The following is a 17,858-nucleotide window of genomic DNA, read 5'->3' on the forward strand; positions in this document are numbered from 1 at the left end:
ATGACATAATGATAAGATGTGACAAAATTCTTTGTTTTAAATTTTTTAATCAGTGATGAGTTGGTTAAGTTCTATATACATTGACGGACCTGAAGTTTTTTAACTTGTATTTGAAGGACCCCCCTCCCCCCCCACCACTAGGAAGTCCACCATTGTTCTTGAAAAGTAAGTACTTTACCTTCATAAGATTGAGTGTTTTTTCAAAGAACTGAGCTGGACAATCGGAAAGAATCGTCGGTAGTGCAGCTTGTATCACCGAACATAGACCAACAATAACCTGACAGAGACGTCGTAAGGCTTGTCTTATCTAAAAACAGTTAAAATAAAACAATTGCACTCTAACATCAATCACCAACAGCCATCGTTTGAAGATGAGGTAAAATGCGTTTCTAGAATGTTTATTCTCCCTGAACGTCTGGAGTAATGGCGAAGCAACACCTTAACTTTTACTTCTGCAATTCTATTTTTTTAAGAAAATTATACAGTCAAACTTGTATTAAGCGGACACCCTCGGCGAACGGACTAGCGTCCGCTTAATGGAGGTGTCCGTTTAACAGAGGTACTCGTCACCAAGCCTCTCTCCGTTGAAAATAACATAAATGGTAAGATCAACAACTAAACGGTGCAGATAAGGTTGTAGATGAGTGTAGGGGAAATGCTGAGGCTAAAAAATAGTTATAGGGGAAATGAATTTGTCCAAAAAACATCAAACACAAAATTAACAATGAGTGCTGCCACATGTAGGCGAACTACTCCAAGTTATTTTTGTTTCAACTATCTATATGTTTCCTCTTCAACAATGTACAAATGTTCATTTTCAATGTCAGATCAATATCAAATTTCAGGGACATTCTTTTCAAAATGTAAAAACTAAAGATTTCGATAAAATGAAAGCTATGAAATAAAATGTTCCGTTTCACCTTTGCACGAAGAATGAAACTGATATACAGGCACTACAAGTCGTGATCGATGATGAAAGAATTGCATAATTCCAATTTACTTCTGTTCATTTCCCATGCCTTTTGTTAACAAATCACATTTAACTTTTTACACGCGCGCGTCCAGTTCCCTTCTTAGGCCTGGAAACTACGTATTTCCCCGGTCATTGAGACAAAACGTTCCCTCTTTAAGTCTAGACGCAATCAAAAGAGCTGAAATATCTTCAATTTCACTAAGCGACGCACATTTAAACGAAACACACATTCATTTAATCTGGCTTTAAAGTATTCAGCATCAGCACAATTAACGGAGATTAATTACACATATTTGGGAAGAGTTTTGTAGCTGAGCGAAGGGGAAATTAGCTTAAGTCAACAAAAGAATCAAAGTCTAAATTAACATAGTCAAATACCGGTGGAGATTTTTACCCATTGAGAGTTATATGAAACACATGAATATTGAATACATAATTTCATTTTGGAGTAGCCATTGGGAGGAAAGAAGATGTTGATGGGTGTGAGAGTACATAAATGAAGTATATGTTACCAAAAGGTACACCATCAAGAAGCCTAGCACTCATCAGTTCGCGAGGAAAACGTTAGGAAAACTAACACGAACAATTCGAGATGAATACATCGCTACTGGCATCGTTCTTGTTGATATTTTATCCTTTGTCTGTTGATTCAGCATCTTGATTCAAAGATGAACCTTCATCAGGTATGGGGCTGAAACATTTCCATCGAGAAGTTACAAAGTATAAAACTGCACAAAATTTTTGTTCACTTTAAGCATGAATCAATTTCAACTGATTTTTATACGGAGAAATTAAATTTAGCTATAGAAGTTGTCTTTAGGTTTCGTGTGAATCAATGACTTATCTTTTTAGAATAATAATGACCATAATCATTTGTGTTTCTAAAATCAAAATACTTATCTACTCTTTTGTTTTGTCTAGTGGAAGAAACACTCAAAAGAATAATTGACCAAAATTACGCTTTCCTCCTTGCTGGACAGCCTCAAAAGGCGTTGAAATTCTACACTCGTGACTGTGTATTGATTGGGCAAGGTGCAGAGCCAGTTGTAGGCAAAGCGGGTAAATGAGATATTTTTCATTTCTTATCAGGCTTAATGAGATGACAAACGGACTCACAAAGGGCTTTAATGTGTAAGTGCTTGGGGGTTGTTCAGTTATCTCGAGTGATTATTTCCACCCTATACTTGATCACTGTTCAAATTCAGGAAAATCAACTTTTTTAAGAATGATTTCTACTGTGAAAAAGTATGAGACAAACTAAAAACCAGATTCGGTATACCATATGCGGTGAAACAAGTTAAAATTCAAAAATTAATTTGACTCACTTTAAAAGCAAAATGAACAGGTTGGCATCACTGCTTGGTATTTATCGAGCGCGCAGGTTGGTTGATTGTAGACTGTTAGCAATGAATCCCAAGTCGAAAACTTGCCCGCACACTCGAAAACGTTATGTAAGTTGTAACAGCTGAATTTTATGTCTTCATGTTATATTTCAGCATTATGAAAGTATTTCAAAGCAACAACATCAGGGCCACAAACTGTTAGCTGGAACGGCGTTCACATTGATGAAATTTTTGATAAAGAAAACATCGTGACTCTTAGATACACTCTGACACCACATGCAAAGGATGGTGGAGTCTTTCTTCATTCTCGGTAAGTAGCTTTCACAGAAACTTAAACTGTTGTTGATATGATGAACGAACATCTATTAAAACGGCAAACACACCTTGGACAGCCCAATTTAAGCACTTCCTTTCGAACACTGTGTTGACATAATATAACCGTAATAAATAAAATTTCTTGCAGAGAAATCATCGTTTGGAAAAAGATCAAGGGTAAATACTTGATTCACAATCTTATTTCAAATGTGCTAGAGAACCTCTGTCCTTCGACGTCATGATTGGAGTAGAGAAGATACTACATGTATATATCTATTATGTCAGAATTTCGCAAATAAAATGAGCCATAAAAACAACTAGACTGTTGTGTGTCCGTAACTGTTTTTGACATTCAATTTGAATTCCATTTTTAAATATCTTAATGACAAAATGTTCAGAAAAAATGTTTCTCATTAGTCAATTAGCGATTCTTCCTTCCCTCCGTCCTTTACCCCTTTAGAAATAGGCTGAATGATCGTATTTCTTAATTTTATGTCCAATATAAGCTTGACTAGAAAACAATGAGTGTAAAAGTTGAGCGTAGGGGAAATCTGCTAAAATTCCAAACAACATCAAAGCCAAAATTCATTTTGAATACAAATCGCCGTGATGCTAAATCTGACTTTAAAGTATTCAGCATCAGCACCATTAACGGAAATTAATGGCACATATTTGGGAGACAAAGAGTCTTGTAGCTGAGTGAAGGGGAAATCGGCTTAAGTCAAAAAAATAGGCGAAATTAACATAGTCAAATTTTGGTGGAGATTTTTACACATTGAGAGAGAGAGAGATAGGGGCGTCGAACAAAACTGATCTCTGTTTTTTAGCTGGATGTAGCATGATTCAATGAATGTGATTTTATAAAAGTATAAATATTCCTTAGAAGTTAAAACTAAACAGCTCACGATATTATACAGGTTAGGTGTACACTGCGCAGGTTATCACTAAAATTACCTACATCTCGTTTGTGCGAATAATATAAGAAACTTGATGCATCGCGATTGTATTTCGTACACTTCATGGCTTATGTGAATGACGAATAATTTTAATGTGACGTCAAAAGGCCACGTCGAAGCGAAAGTTACATTAAAGTGCCTATGCTCAACAGGGCAAAGTAATTACCATGAATTCTTTTCACAACTCATGCCAGTTCCCACCAGTAATGTATCCGATGCAAACACCGACTAAACGTTTATCTCCCGCTCTGTTCAACGGTGCAAACAAAATAAACGTATTTTTCTTTAGAGTTATTACAATTACTAATAATGTAAGTGTGGATTTCACAGAATATAAAAAGACAACGAATTTGAACATATGAATGACAAACACGGGTAAAGCCTTGAAATACTTGCACCCGACGAAGCCTTTCCGTTCACGAATTTAGTATGGGGTCACACAAAACCAACAAAATTAATTATGTATGCATTTATATGATGTCACCTTTGAATAATTGAGTCTGAAATACAGCTTATTTGTTTCACCTGGTTAATTTAGTTAGACGCTTGCATCCATTTTTTGCCACTAAAAATCAATTATTGGATGAGGTTGAGCATGTTATCAAGAATTATTTAGACCGTGGTCAACGTTATCTGCCGAAGCTACGCTGATTAGAGCCATAGAAATAGATAAAAAAAAACAAATTGTAAAATTAAATTTATTGTAACGTTTCGTCTTTACTCAAGACATCTTCAGACAAATGATGAATAGGATGTTAAGACAAGATATAATATTTACAAAAAGGTGTTAAATTACTACTAAGGAAGCGGTGTCGAATGGATACATGATAAGGAAGTTAGGAAGTAAAATAAAGAGAAATTAAAAAAGGTTAAGTGGAATGGAGTTTCCTTGCACATTAAGTGAAGGCTTGTATTTATTGATTAGAAGGCTTTCATGAATGGAGAGTTCATAAGTATGGTTAGACAAGGAGATTATTTTAAAGTCGTCAAAGTTGGGGGTGTGTCCAGTTGCGTTAATGTGAGCAAGAATGCTTGATGATGCAGGATGGGAAACTTGGGAATACATAAATGTAACATCCCTCTCAGACCCATTCTTTCCTCCATTAATCACTATTCGTATAAACTAGCCAAGTTTTTCATCCCACTCCTAAAACCCTTCACTATAAGCAACCTCATCATCAAAGACTCATTCTCCTTTGTTGAAGAAATCCTAAATTGCGATATCAACTCCAGTAATGTTGTCCTTGCTAGTTTTGATGTCGTATCCCTATTTACTAACATACCTGTTGACGAAACCATCCACATAATATCCAAAAGCATTTTTAACAACCACCAGTACTTCAACGGACTCACTGCAACAGAATTTGAAAAACTGCTCTCTCTAGCTGTTAAGAACTGTCACTTTATCTTTAACGGGAAAATGTACCAGCAAATTGATGGTGTGGCTATGGGCAGTCCATTGGGCCCTCTCTTTGCTGATATATTCATGTCCTTTCACGAAAAATCCTTGCTTAATAAATGTCCTTCTTCATTCAAACCACTACTTTACCGACGTTACGTTGACGACTGTTTTTTACTTTTCATTCCTCCGATCACGTCCCTCTCTTTCTTGACTATCTGAACCGACAACACCTAACATCACATTCACAGCTGAAGTCGAACAAAACAGAAAGCTCTCATTTCTTGACATTGATATCTCTCGTACTAATGGAAAATTCACCACTTCCGTCTACCGCAAATCTACTTTCACTGGCCTCTTCACCAACTTCCACAGCTTCATCCCACCTTACTTTCACTAGTCTCCTGCTTACTTCACCGCATCTTCAATCTTTGCTCTACGAAAATTTTCATACACAACTCAATTTACCAGAACGTCACTCACCAAAAACGGTTTTCCTTCACGTATAATTGACCAAATCACACGTCGCTTCCTTAACAACACCTTTGCCCTTAAACCACCTGTCTTGACTGCTCCCAAAATGCCCATCTATTTCTGTCTTCCTTTCACCGGCATACACTCCTTCAAATTCGCACACAAATCAATAGCCTTTGTGCTGCAGCCTTCCCACATATATCCATTAAATTTGTTTTCCGCCCTTCTCAACGTATCTCTTCTTTCTTCCCCTTTAAGGACAAAATTCCCAAACCTCTGAGATCTGGTGTAGTCTATTTATTCAAGGCTCGAAGCTGCAGCGCCTCGTATGTGGGTCAAACCACGCGTCATCTACACACCATATTTTCGGAGCACTTGGGAATATCCCCCCTTACAGGCAACCAAGTTTCCCATCCTGCATCATCAAGCATTCTTGCTCACATTAACGCAACTGGACACACCCCCAACTTTGACGACTTTAAAATAATCTCCTTGTCTAACGATACTTATGAACTCTCCATTCATGAAAGCCTTCTAATCAATAAATACAAGCCTTCACTTAATGTGCAAGGAAACTCCATTCCACTTAACCTCTTTTAATTTCTCTTTATTTTACTTCCTAACTTCCTTATCATATATCCATTCGACACCGCTTCCTTTAGTAGTAATTTAACACCTTTTTGTAAATATAATATCTTGTCTTAACATCCTATTCACCATTTGTCTGAAGATGTCTTGAGTAAAGACGAAACGTTACAATAAATTTAATTTTACAATTTGTTTTTTTTTGTATATTTCTATGGCTCTAATCAGAACTTTATGTTGGGCATTAATTTTTATCACACGAATTCGATTTCCGCTCGGCAAGTCTCTCGCTACTCTTTAGAAATCGTCTGTCCATTGTCAATGATGTCGCTATACGCGTTTTTGATCAAACATCTCTTCAAAGAAGACTCGTAAACAAGACTCTTTGAAAATGAGTGCACGTCACAGACTCATGCAAACTAAATAAATATTGAATGTAGAAATTAATTTTGCTTAGCCAATGGGAAGAAAGAAGTTGATGGGTGTGAGAGAGTACATAAATGAAGTGATATGTTACCAAAGAACAATTTAAGATGAATTCACTGCTTCTGGTATCGTTCTTGTTGATATTTTATCCTTTGTCTGTTGATTCAGCATCTTCTTCGAAAGATGAACGTTCATCAGGTATGGGGCTGAAACATTTCCATGGAGAAGTTACAAAGTATAAAACTACACAAAATTTTTGTTCACTTTAAGCATGAATCAATTTTAACAGATTTTTATACGCAGAAAATAAATTTAGTTATAGAAGTTGTCTTTAGGTTTCGTGTGAATCAACGACTTATCTTTTTAGAATAATAATGACCATAATCATTTGTGTTTCTAAAATCAAAATACTCATCTACTCCTTTGTTTTGTCTAGTGGAAAAAACACTCAAAGGCATACTTGACAAAATTTACACACTTGGTATGGAGGTGGGAAAGGGTGAAGAAATTGTGAAATTCTATACAGAGAACTGTGTATTGATTAATCAAGGTGTTCCGGCAATAAATGGCAAATGCACACTTGCAGACGTTGCAAAAGTTTTATTTTGTATTTTCACGATATCGTTTAGAGTTGTTACATCTCTACAAAACCGTTTTTAATAGAACAACAATTATTAAAAAGGTTAACGTTTTTATGGACGACGTTTATGACATGGGAGACATTGTTACTCTTAGATACCACGCGACCAACCATATAGCAGATTGCAGTGCCCTTTACACTACCCGGTGAGAACTTTTAACAGCAAATCCAATTTTTCATTGTTATGATGAATGAGCAAATTTTAAAGTGAATTTTGACATAACATAGAAAATTTGGCTGTCATCTTATAACCGAGAGCAAAAGCTGACCTTTTGACCCTTTGCGTTCGGGTAGCCAAATTTTAGCATTAATTGGGCAGCCAAATTTAAGCATTTCATTTCTAATTCGATGATGGCAAATAAACTAAATGAATAAATTTCTTGCAGACTAATCATCGTTTGGAAAAAGATCAAGGGCAAATACTTGATTCACAATCAAGTTTCAAATGAGCGAGAGAACATGTGTCCTAAATGATTGTTAAACTCAGCATTGGAGGAAACAAGACACTACATTTATTTGTCTTATTACTAAATTTCTAGATAAAATGAGCTTTGTAGACTTTCAATTTGAATTCCATTTTGAAACATCTTTATTACAAAATGTTCTTGTCTCTATTTAAACTTTACTATAGAATATCTCCATAAGTTATTTATATATAAGAAACACATTATTAGTGAACACTGCAGCCCCTCAGTCAATTGGCAATTGGTGTTTCCCATTTTCTCTAGTAAAAATAAGCTGAATGATCGTTTTTATTAAGTTTCATTCAACATTAACTAAATTTGTTTTGATTTTTTTAAGTCCACGAGTACATGTTTCGGTATAGAAATGGCATCATTAGTGCAGTAAACATTGTCATTTCTTTTACGTTTTACATAAATTTGCTTCCCATAACTAAATGCAAACCATCAAGATCATATTTCATAACACTTAAAAAATAACACGACATAACGTTTTAGTTCATTTATACTTCTACAACTCTCGATACATAAAGCATTTTTTACTTGCATGTTTATTGAGAGAACAATCTATACTACCGTTTGTTTCATTATTTCTCTATTTCTTTGTTCTTTGCGTGTTGTGAACATACGTTGTATACATTAAATGTGTAAAACGTACACAGTTCTGATAGATCACTTAACCATTCTCTGGAAAAACAACGTAAGCAAACCAAATAAGTGAGTGCAAAAGAAACGAGGCAAAATTGTAAATTAAAAGACACAGTGTTTGCTACAAGAATCTTTATACGGTTATCAGAAGTCGTAGATTTAGCAACTCTGATAATCGTATGAATGCTCCCTGCTGTGAATATTTTTATCGCTGTTTGTGATAAGCGATGAAGACAACATTGACTCTGTAAACAAAAAGCATGCAAATGACAGTACTTGATGAAACACAGCACTGCACTCTTAGTGCTTTAATAAACACAAATTTGCGTCAACACGTTAACACAGATTTTCAGAATTGTCCTCTTTAAATTCGTTTTGTAAATCTTTAACAACTGATAGTCTGGTACCGTAGGAACCATATTCGAGTACGATACGAATTCATAAAAACTCAAGATAGAAATAGATAACAATTATTTTCAACAAAATATTTATGTCTAATAAGTTTCCCTTTCGCTTTCAGAACATAAGATTTTTTCTTTCTCATTTACTATTAGGATTATGCTTTGGTAAAGAAAATGGCAGCAGTTAGCAATTTCAGCCATCTTAACTGTCAAAAAATGGCACTTTTCACTTGACTAACTGCCATTATTGTAATCACATGTGTAATAATAAGATATCCGTGACACAAAAATATTCAATCGAACGGCTCTTTGTTATGGTTTTTATTTTGTGTCTTCTTTGTGTCTAGCATTCAAAAGATGATGTAGGGTGAGTATCTTTATAGATGAGTGGCGAGTGCATTTTGGCAATTTTAATTTGATTTCCATTTTGAATTATCTTTATTACAAAATGTTCTTGTCTCTATTTAAATTTTACTATAGAATATCTCCATAAGTTATTTATATATAAGAAACACATTATTAGTGAACACTGCAGCCCCTCAGTCAATTGGCAATTGGTGTTTCCCATTTTCTCTAGTAAAAATAAGCTGAATGATCGTTTTTATTAAGTTTCATTCAACATTAACTAAATTTTTTTTGATTTTTTTAAGTCCACGTGTACATGTTTCGGTATAGAAATGGCATCATTAGTGCAGTAAACATTGTCATTTCTTTTACGTTTTACATAAATTTGCTTCCCATAACTAAATGCAAACCATCAAGATCATATTTCCTAACACTTAAAAAATAACACGACATAACGTTTTAGTTCATTTATACTTCTACAACTCTCGACACAAAAAATTATTATTTTCATTATGTATTTATTCATTTATACTTCTACAACTCTCGACACAAAGAGTTATTCATTTGCATGTTTAATTAGAGAATAATCTATGCTACTTTGTTTCGTCATTTCTCTATTTCTCTGTTCTTTGCGTGTTGTGAAGCTGCGTTGTATACATTAAATGTGGAATGTGCACAGTTCTGTTAGAACAAGCAACATACATTATTTTTTTACAACAATCTAAGATCCCTTAAGTTTTCAGGTTCATCAGAAGTCATAGATGAACTATTCTGATAACCTTATAAATGTTTCATGCTGTGAATATTTTTAACGTTGTTTGTGATAAGCGATGAACACAACTTTGACTCTTTAAAGGACACATGCAACATAAAATTCGGATTGTTATTTTTGTACTTTACATAAAGGTATAGCTCCAACTAATAGTTCACCAAAGTTTGAGACTCAAAGGATAAATATTTTAGAAGATATGGAGGTTTAAAGTTGATGCTTTACTGATAACGTATTGAAAATGCCCGACGAGCTAACGACGGCTACCGATTGGAAAAAGGTCGTTGTGACGTAATAGTTGACATTCGCTAAACGCGGTCAATTGCGCGCTTCGTTCAAAATATATTGGTAACTTCTTAACAACACGACAATTTAGCATTGAAAATTTGGTTTATTGTGCCGCATTTAATTGTAAAAACGGTTCTTCTAAGAGCCACCAAACGCAGCAAAAGGTTTCTTTTTTTTCGTTTCCCGAAAACAAGCGCATGCGAGATATTTGGATTGAAAAAATCCGACGCAAAAATTGGAAGCCAACAAAGAGCTCAAAATTGTGCTCGCAACATTTCGAGAGTTCGTGCTTCGTGCAAAATTTTGAAGCGATGCAATCAGTAGGATGGACAGCAGGACGGCTTCGCCTTAAGAAGGATGCTGTACCCACGATTTTTGAATACTCTGTGGAACCCACAAGTGTAGCATCTAAAAGGAAGCAGCCAACAAATGTTAGAACTGCATTTGAGAAGAGACGAAGGCAAGAGGTGATTATTATACTTATAGTTAGTAATATTTGTTTACATTTATCAACAACTAAGCTATTAGCATTACCAAATTGAGTCCAATTTTATAATTTTAGATTATTGACGACGTTCTTGCAGAACATGACGACTTTCTTGAAGGCGACGACCACAATGTGTCGACATCGGCTCGAAATGTTTGTGCGTTTTAAGTCAAAGGAAGTTAGTCTAAGATAAAAGATGTCAAAATATATGTAGACAGCGAAACACAAACATATACAGTGGTAACTAATTCAGACTAATGTCATTTGATTTTTTCTTTGTTATTTTAACTCATAGAAAATTCTTTATACCTTAGAAGCGCAATGTGAAATGCCAAGCAGACATAACAATCCGTCCGCAAAAACACGCAAGGTCAAGAACCACTCAAACAAAAGTGCCAAATATGATAAGTAGAGGTATAGACTTTCCATTTCGGCCGTTTTGATTTTTGTGAAAAATCCAGCAATACGATAATTTTATGCTAAGGTACGGAGGTTGAGTTAATTTCAACAAAAAATCACAGCACACAGACGACGTCATGTGAAATTGAACTTTTTGAGGATAGCGCTGTATGGTCTGATACAAGAAAGCACGTCGACGATGAGCAATAGCTACAATGGATCAGACTCTCACTCGTTTTCTTCACTCTCAGGCATAGCTCCAATGTCATGTGTGTACACGACCATAGCTGTTTTTACGACAGCTTCGTTTGTACACACTGTGGCAAACTCTTCCTCTTGTGTGATGCAAATATGATCGCCATGTAACAGAGGATCAGTATTGTTTACCTCTTGGCAACATATACTTTCCCGTCCTGTACTCATGACCACACAAAAGCCACACTCACACCTAAAAGATAAAAACATTGTTTATACTTTGGGAAAAACAATGAAGCATCAATAAAATGCAACTAACCATTCAACATTTCCAATTCTGTGAATGTATTTATCTTCGCTTTCCGATGACGGAGAATTGTCATCATTATGACCACCTTACGCGTTTGCCAAAGGCTCAAACATGTAAGGTTGTACCTTATTGTTATTGATGATAATATCATAATCGGCTTCTTCAGAAGAAGAATCATTAATCTTTGATAAATAAAAAACAGTAATAGCAAACTACCGAAAGCCGTGCAAGCACTGCATGCAAGTCGTAGAACGATATAAGAACGATGCTTGTTTATGTCAACTAATACGTCACTCTTTCCCAGTTCCCAGACTTAAACAATCTCACGGCGTTTTAGCAATGGTCATCGAATATCTTGTTTTTACCGATTATAATCCTAAATATCTTTTGAAATATTTTGCGGACGACTTTGAAATTTGGTAAGTCTTATTTTCACGCTATAGGCATTACAATAAAATAAAGTTGTTTTCTAGCTTGCATGTGGCCTTTAAATAAAAAGCATACGAATGTTATTGCTGTTTCATATGAATGAATTAAACACAAGACTGCACCCTTAGTCCTTTAACAAACATAAATTTGCATTAACACATTAACACAGAACTTCAAATTGTCTTCTTTAAAATTTTCTGGCAAAGCGAAATTTGCATCGGAAATAGTGATTTTAGGAATGATTTACCTCAGCACACTTTTTATCGCAACTGGTAGTCTGCTGCGTATCAGATGCGTATAAGAGCGCATCTTATAGTTGAGTGCAGTTTCTTATAGTGGTAACATTGTGCAGACAACCACCACATGCAAAGCATTATTTTACTTATGATGATAATAAAATGCACAACGAATTTTTCTAAAATATAACAACAGTAGCTTGAAGAAAAGTAATTTTTCCATTGGAAGAGAGCACTGCTTATTAACAATGTTTTTAGGTTTTTCGTTTGATAATTAGAGTATTTTATCTGGGGGAAACTACCAGACTAACACACTTCAATCAGCTCACAACTTTGGCGTCAACCAAGCGTTCATTTATATTATTATACCAGCCAGATTTCTTTATTGCTTAGAAACAGCAGAATATGGTCCGAAGAAATCAACATAGTCCCTTTAATCAACGTTGGACTGACGTTACTGGTTTTAATGCAATTCCTTTCATTTACATGTTTAGATGTAGATCGTCCAGGTTAGTATAGTCCTGAGAACTTTTGTTGTTGTCGACTGACGTTTCGACAACCTTAGCGGTAGACCGGTAGTCTCAACCAGAGACTCTGAAGATGACTACCGCTAAGGTTGTCGAAACGTCAGTCAACAACAACAAAAACAGTCCTTCTCAGGACTATACTAACCTGGACGATCTACATCTACAAACATGTAACGATACTCCCGGGTTCAAACGATTTACTTCCTTTCATTTATTTACACAAATTGCTTTAAATTTTCCTTTTGCAAGTGAAAATGAACAAATTCACAAAGGAAATATTGATGAATTTATATAGAAATGTTCATGTCAAATTGATCTTTTCAAGCGATCGAAAGGTTATACTGGATCAACTTGGATTTTTACTTAAGATTATTTACAAACGAAAAAGCGTTGTGTGACTTCAAAGAGTGCAAATTGTCACTGAAAAAGCCAGTCTTGCACGAAATGCAAAAACTGTATAATTTTCTTCACGATAAAATTTTCTTTGTTTGTATGTAGGAGAGAGTCTTGTATCTAAACATATTTCTATAATTTTGCCATAGTATGATCTGCCATTACTCAAACATGTAGGAATGCCTTTGGGTTTAACTAAAAAGAATTCTTGGCGAGAAAAACGACAAAGAAATGGCAAAATAATAAAACAAATTAATAAAGAATATTCTCTAACCAAACATGCAAATTGAAAAATGCTTTATGTACTGAAAGACAAGTCATGATTTACAGAAATATAAATTAACCTAGTTTTAGTGGAGTTAAGGAGGGGGGGTGGGGAAACACCATTTGCTACTTGACTAAAAGATCGCACCTTAAAATAAGCTATCACTGATACTACGTTTGCTAAGTAACAGATGAATGACTACGTAAAAATTCAAACGGAGACAAGAACATTTTGTAATAAAGATGTTTCAAAATAGAATTTAAATTGAAAGTCCACAACGGTTATGGTCTTCAAAGCTCATTTTATCTAGAAATTTATTAATAAGACAAATAAATGTAGTGTCTTGTTTCCTCCAATGCTGAGTTTAACAATCATTTAGGACACATGTTCTCTCGCTCATTTGAAACTTGATTGTGAATCAAGTATTTGCCCTTGATCTTTTTCCAAACGATGATTAGTCTGCAAGAAATTTATTCATTTAGTTTATTTGCCATCATCGAATTAGAAATGAAATGCTTAAATTTGGCTGCCCGTTGTGTGTTTTAGCATTTTAAAGATCCTAATCATCTCCAAAAATATCTCTTTCACGAACGCAAAAGGTCAAAAGGTGAACTTTTGCTCTCGGTTATAAGATGACAGCCAAATTTTCTATGTTATGTCAAAATTCACTTTAAAATGTGCTCATTCATCATAACAATGAAAAATTGGATTTGCTGTTAAAAGTTCTCACCAGGTAGTCGTAAGGACACTGCAATCTGCTAAATGGTTGGTCGCGTGGTATCTAAGAGTAACAATGTCTCCCATGTCATATACGTCGTCCATAAAAACGTTAACCTTTTTAATAATTGTTGTTCTATTAAAAACGGTTTTGTAGAGATGTAACAACTCTAAACGATATCGTGAAAATACAAAATAAAACTTTTGCAACGTCTGCAAGTGTGCAGGCAAGTTTTTAAAATGAAAAATGCCTCACTTACCTGCTTTGCCATTTATTGCCGGAACACCTTAATTAATCAATACACAGTTCTCTGTATAGAATTTCACAATTTCTTCACCCTTTCCCACCTCGATACCAAGTGTGTAAATTTTGTCAAGTATGCCTTTGAGTGTTTTTTCCACTAGACAAAACAAAGGAGTAGATGAGTATTTTGATTTTAGAAACACAAATGATTATGGTCATTATTATTCCTAAAAGATAAGTCATTGATACACGCGAAACACAAATGACAACTTCTATAACTACATTTAATTTCTTTCGATGTTGCTGAATCACAAACCAAAGGATAAAATATCAACAAGAACGATAACAGTAGCGATGTATTCATCTTAAATTGTTCGTGCTAATTTTCCCAACGTTTTCCTCGCAAACTGATCAATGCTAGACCTCGTGATGGTGTGTTGGTTGCAATCAGTGAGCTTTAACGATAATCAAAAAAGTATAAGTGTACTTACAATTTTCTCTTTATAGATATAAGGAACAGAATATCAAATCATCCGATTCATACAAGTCCTACAGCAAACAAATCCCAAAGTTCCTGCACAATAGACCAAAGTATGTTGTTTCTCATATTATTCAACGGATGGAATCTGACATTCCAAGTAAAAACATCAAGATGGAAACGACAAAACATTTCACTGTCACAAGCTCATCATCCACATATCAAGTTTTTTTGGGATCAAACGACCAAATGCCTTCCTGCCAATGTCTTGATTACAGGAGTAGGAAGATGCATTGTAAACACATCTGTGCTGTTGTTCAACAACCAAATGTTGGGTGGGAATCAATTGGAGTGAAGTTTTCCAATCATCCCCTATTTACTTTAGATCCCCATATAATTCAACCAAAAGCCAATATAAGCCCAACTCAGACTGATATCATACACAAGACACTGCCAGGAAACTTTGCGCAATGTCCTGATTATGAAAAAGCTCATTCTTCTGACTGTTTTCTTACCACAACAGATTATTGCTCCAACTCAATCCAAAATGTTAGAAATAAGTGTGTTCAAAAAGTCAAACAAATTCAGGATGAGCTTTACATTTTGGATGATGAGAAAGTTTTGGACAAAACCCTGGAGATGTTACAAGAGGTAATACAATACACAAGAAAAAATCGTTCTGAGGAAAATGGAATTTCATTGAAAAACAAGTCCTTATCTCCAACAAAGAAACAAATTTCAAAGTGTAGGTCACAATCTGCTTTGCCAAAACGAAAATGCAAGAGGTGTCCAGGTAAACGAGTGGGAAGAGCAGCTGATTTAAGAAGTGAAAAGATTGAAGTATTTGAAGAGAAGCTTGAAAAAGAAGAGAAGCATGAGAAACGCAAATTACAAGTAATTGAAGAGCAAGTTGCAAAAAAGATGAAAATGAACAACAATGAGAAAATTGAAAATTCTGAGGAGTGTTGGGTAGATATTCAAGGAATAAAGTTGTCATATGCTCAGAAAGACGTGCTTCTAAATCTAAATGGATGGCTTTCAGATGACCATATTGATGCAGCACAGAAATTAATAGGTGATCTTGGTACCGGAGTGGGAGGTCTGAACACAGTCGTAGCAGTCACATACAGTAAGAAACTCATAAATATTCCTGAAAATATCACCCAAGCAATTCAATGTCATAATATTGGTAACCACTGGGTGGTTTCTACATCCATAACTGGTGAAATAGTAGTCTTTGAATCTATGAGTACCAACCTGAATTCATCATTAAAAAGGCAACTCCAGAATGTTTACAAAAACCTTCAAAAACAGGATGGTTCTTTAAACGTCAAAGTGATTCTCCAACAACATCAAAAAGGATCATCAGATTGTGGTCTTTTTGCTGTGGCAAATGCTGTTGCTTTGGCTAATGGTGTGAACCCTTGTTCTGTTACCTGGCTGCAGGAGAAGATGCGAGTGCATCTGGTCAAATGCTTTGAAGAACAAAAAATCAAGATGTTTCCCCACATTGAGAATGCAATGCAAACCTGCCATTCAAAAAATTATATTCTGTGAGAATATAGTAATTGTAAGCATCTAACATAATAATCATGTATCGCTTCACTTTTGCTTGCAAACATCTACACTGTAATTGTTCAAATTGGAGCCCCTTGACAAATCATGTATGTATATATCTGTAAATAGTATTAAACATAATTAACATTTTCTATTTGTGAATCATGGACATAGTATTTATTCTTACAACTAACTGGGGACATATAACTAATACAGTCTAGATAATGTAGAAATAATAAATTTACCTTATAAATTTTACACAGTTGTGTAGCGAGCCCGGAAGATCATTTGGTCGTGGTATGTAAATTTGATATTATTATCATTAAACATTTCTTTAGAAATCTGTTGTTTTTACAGTTAGTGAACAAAGAAATAATTGTATAGCAGAGCTAAATAAAACGGGCTGGATACGCCACTGTTACGTTCATTGTATATTGTTCATTGCTTCATCGAGTATCGTTATGATGATTTAAAATCGTTGAGCATATGACAATATATGTAAAATACAAAGAATACAAAACAATAAATGTGTAAAAAAGTAAAACTGTCCAAACCTGAAATCGAAAAAAGAATTCTTCTCGTCATTTAGCCGTATATCGGTTAAATACGCATATGAAACTTGTTATTCTCAATGGTTATTCTATATTTTAGTGGTTTGTCACAGCTTATAGGTAATTACCAATGGTAATTACATATACATGAATATTCGTCAATTGTTACTTACCGCTGACATATTAAGAATAATATGTGGGCGCGTACGTTAGTTGACCATGATCTAGTGCCGACCAGAGCCCTCTATAGTATAAGAGTTGGGACATCTATTGTTATCCGTTTAGCTTACGTTGATTGGGCAATATTGATCACCTGATCAATTTCCGCCATTTTGGTTCCTAGTTTTGAAATTTTAACTTGTGTTTATATAGCAATTGCTGCTAGTAATACAGTATTTTGAGATAATATTGCGTTTTTTTATGGATAAGTGTGTAATAACTGATTGTTGAAGGCTACTAAATGTCATTACATATCGCATAAATCGAGGATTACGAAAAAAATGAAAGAAATGCCTTTACGTCGAACTTACGAAATTTGATTGCGTATGGTGATTGTTGTGCTGAACTGCTTTTGATATAAGGTTCAATTAACTGACTCAAGTAGAGAAACATTTTTGGGCCAAATAACATTGCAAAGTTCGTGCTGATGCAGTTTCAATAGTTTTCTTACTCCAAAGCTTGTTTTTTTAATCGAAGATGATTTCTCATTATGTTCTGAAATTGGTCAATCTACAAACCTCTCAATTCTCAGCCACTTCCATACTAAAACAACTACACCAAATCACAGAAACTCTTATGATTTTCCATGTTGTATTTTGTATTTTTAGTTCATCATTTAAAAATGAAGTAATTATAATTAGGATATTCACTGAAACAGCTGAGTACAATATATTTTTGGTATTGAATTGTACAAATGTACCCTACTTCTGTAGCTCAAAGTAGAACATTACTTCTCTTCTAGACTTGTCGATGATATTTTAATTGTAGGTTTTGGTTTATAAGATCACAGAGGCATATCTCCATAATTTCAGCTATTTGGGCTTTTTA

At 34.7% G+C, this 17,858-nt stretch overlaps 3 long non-coding RNA genes across 3 annotated transcripts; 2 read left to right on the forward strand and 1 right to left on the reverse strand.

Annotated features, from left to right (window-relative positions):
- The first annotated feature begins 411 nt into the window (after window positions 1-411).
- Window positions 412-2,948, forward strand: LOC124437219. Its single transcript, XR_006945611.1, has 4 exons — window positions 412-1,656; window positions 1,895-2,032; window positions 2,470-2,626; window positions 2,780-2,948. It is a non-coding gene; the product is annotated as an uncharacterized LOC124437219 (long non-coding RNA).
- A 3,622-nt stretch (window positions 2,949-6,570) lies between these two features.
- LOC124437212 lies at window positions 6,571-7,711 on the forward strand. Its single transcript, XR_006945600.1, has 3 exons — window positions 6,571-6,669; window positions 6,908-7,257; window positions 7,498-7,711. It is a non-coding gene; the product is annotated as an uncharacterized LOC124437212 (long non-coding RNA).
- A 2,755-nt stretch (window positions 7,712-10,466) lies between these two features.
- LOC124437228 lies at window positions 10,467-11,066 on the reverse strand. The gene is made up of 2 exons (XR_006945622.1): window positions 10,820-11,066; window positions 10,467-10,694 (listed from the first exon to the last, which is right to left on the reverse strand). It is a non-coding gene; the product is annotated as an uncharacterized LOC124437228 (long non-coding RNA).
- Window positions 11,067-17,858: the final 6,792 nt, after the last annotated feature.

Source organism: Xenia sp. Carnegie-2017, unplaced genomic scaffold, assembly GCF_021976095.1.
Source record: "Xenia sp. Carnegie-2017 unplaced genomic scaffold, XeniaSp_v1 HiC_scaffold_16, whole genome shotgun sequence".
In the NCBI taxonomy this organism is placed as follows: Eukaryota; Metazoa; Cnidaria; class Anthozoa; order Malacalcyonacea; family Xeniidae; genus Xenia; species Xenia sp. Carnegie-2017.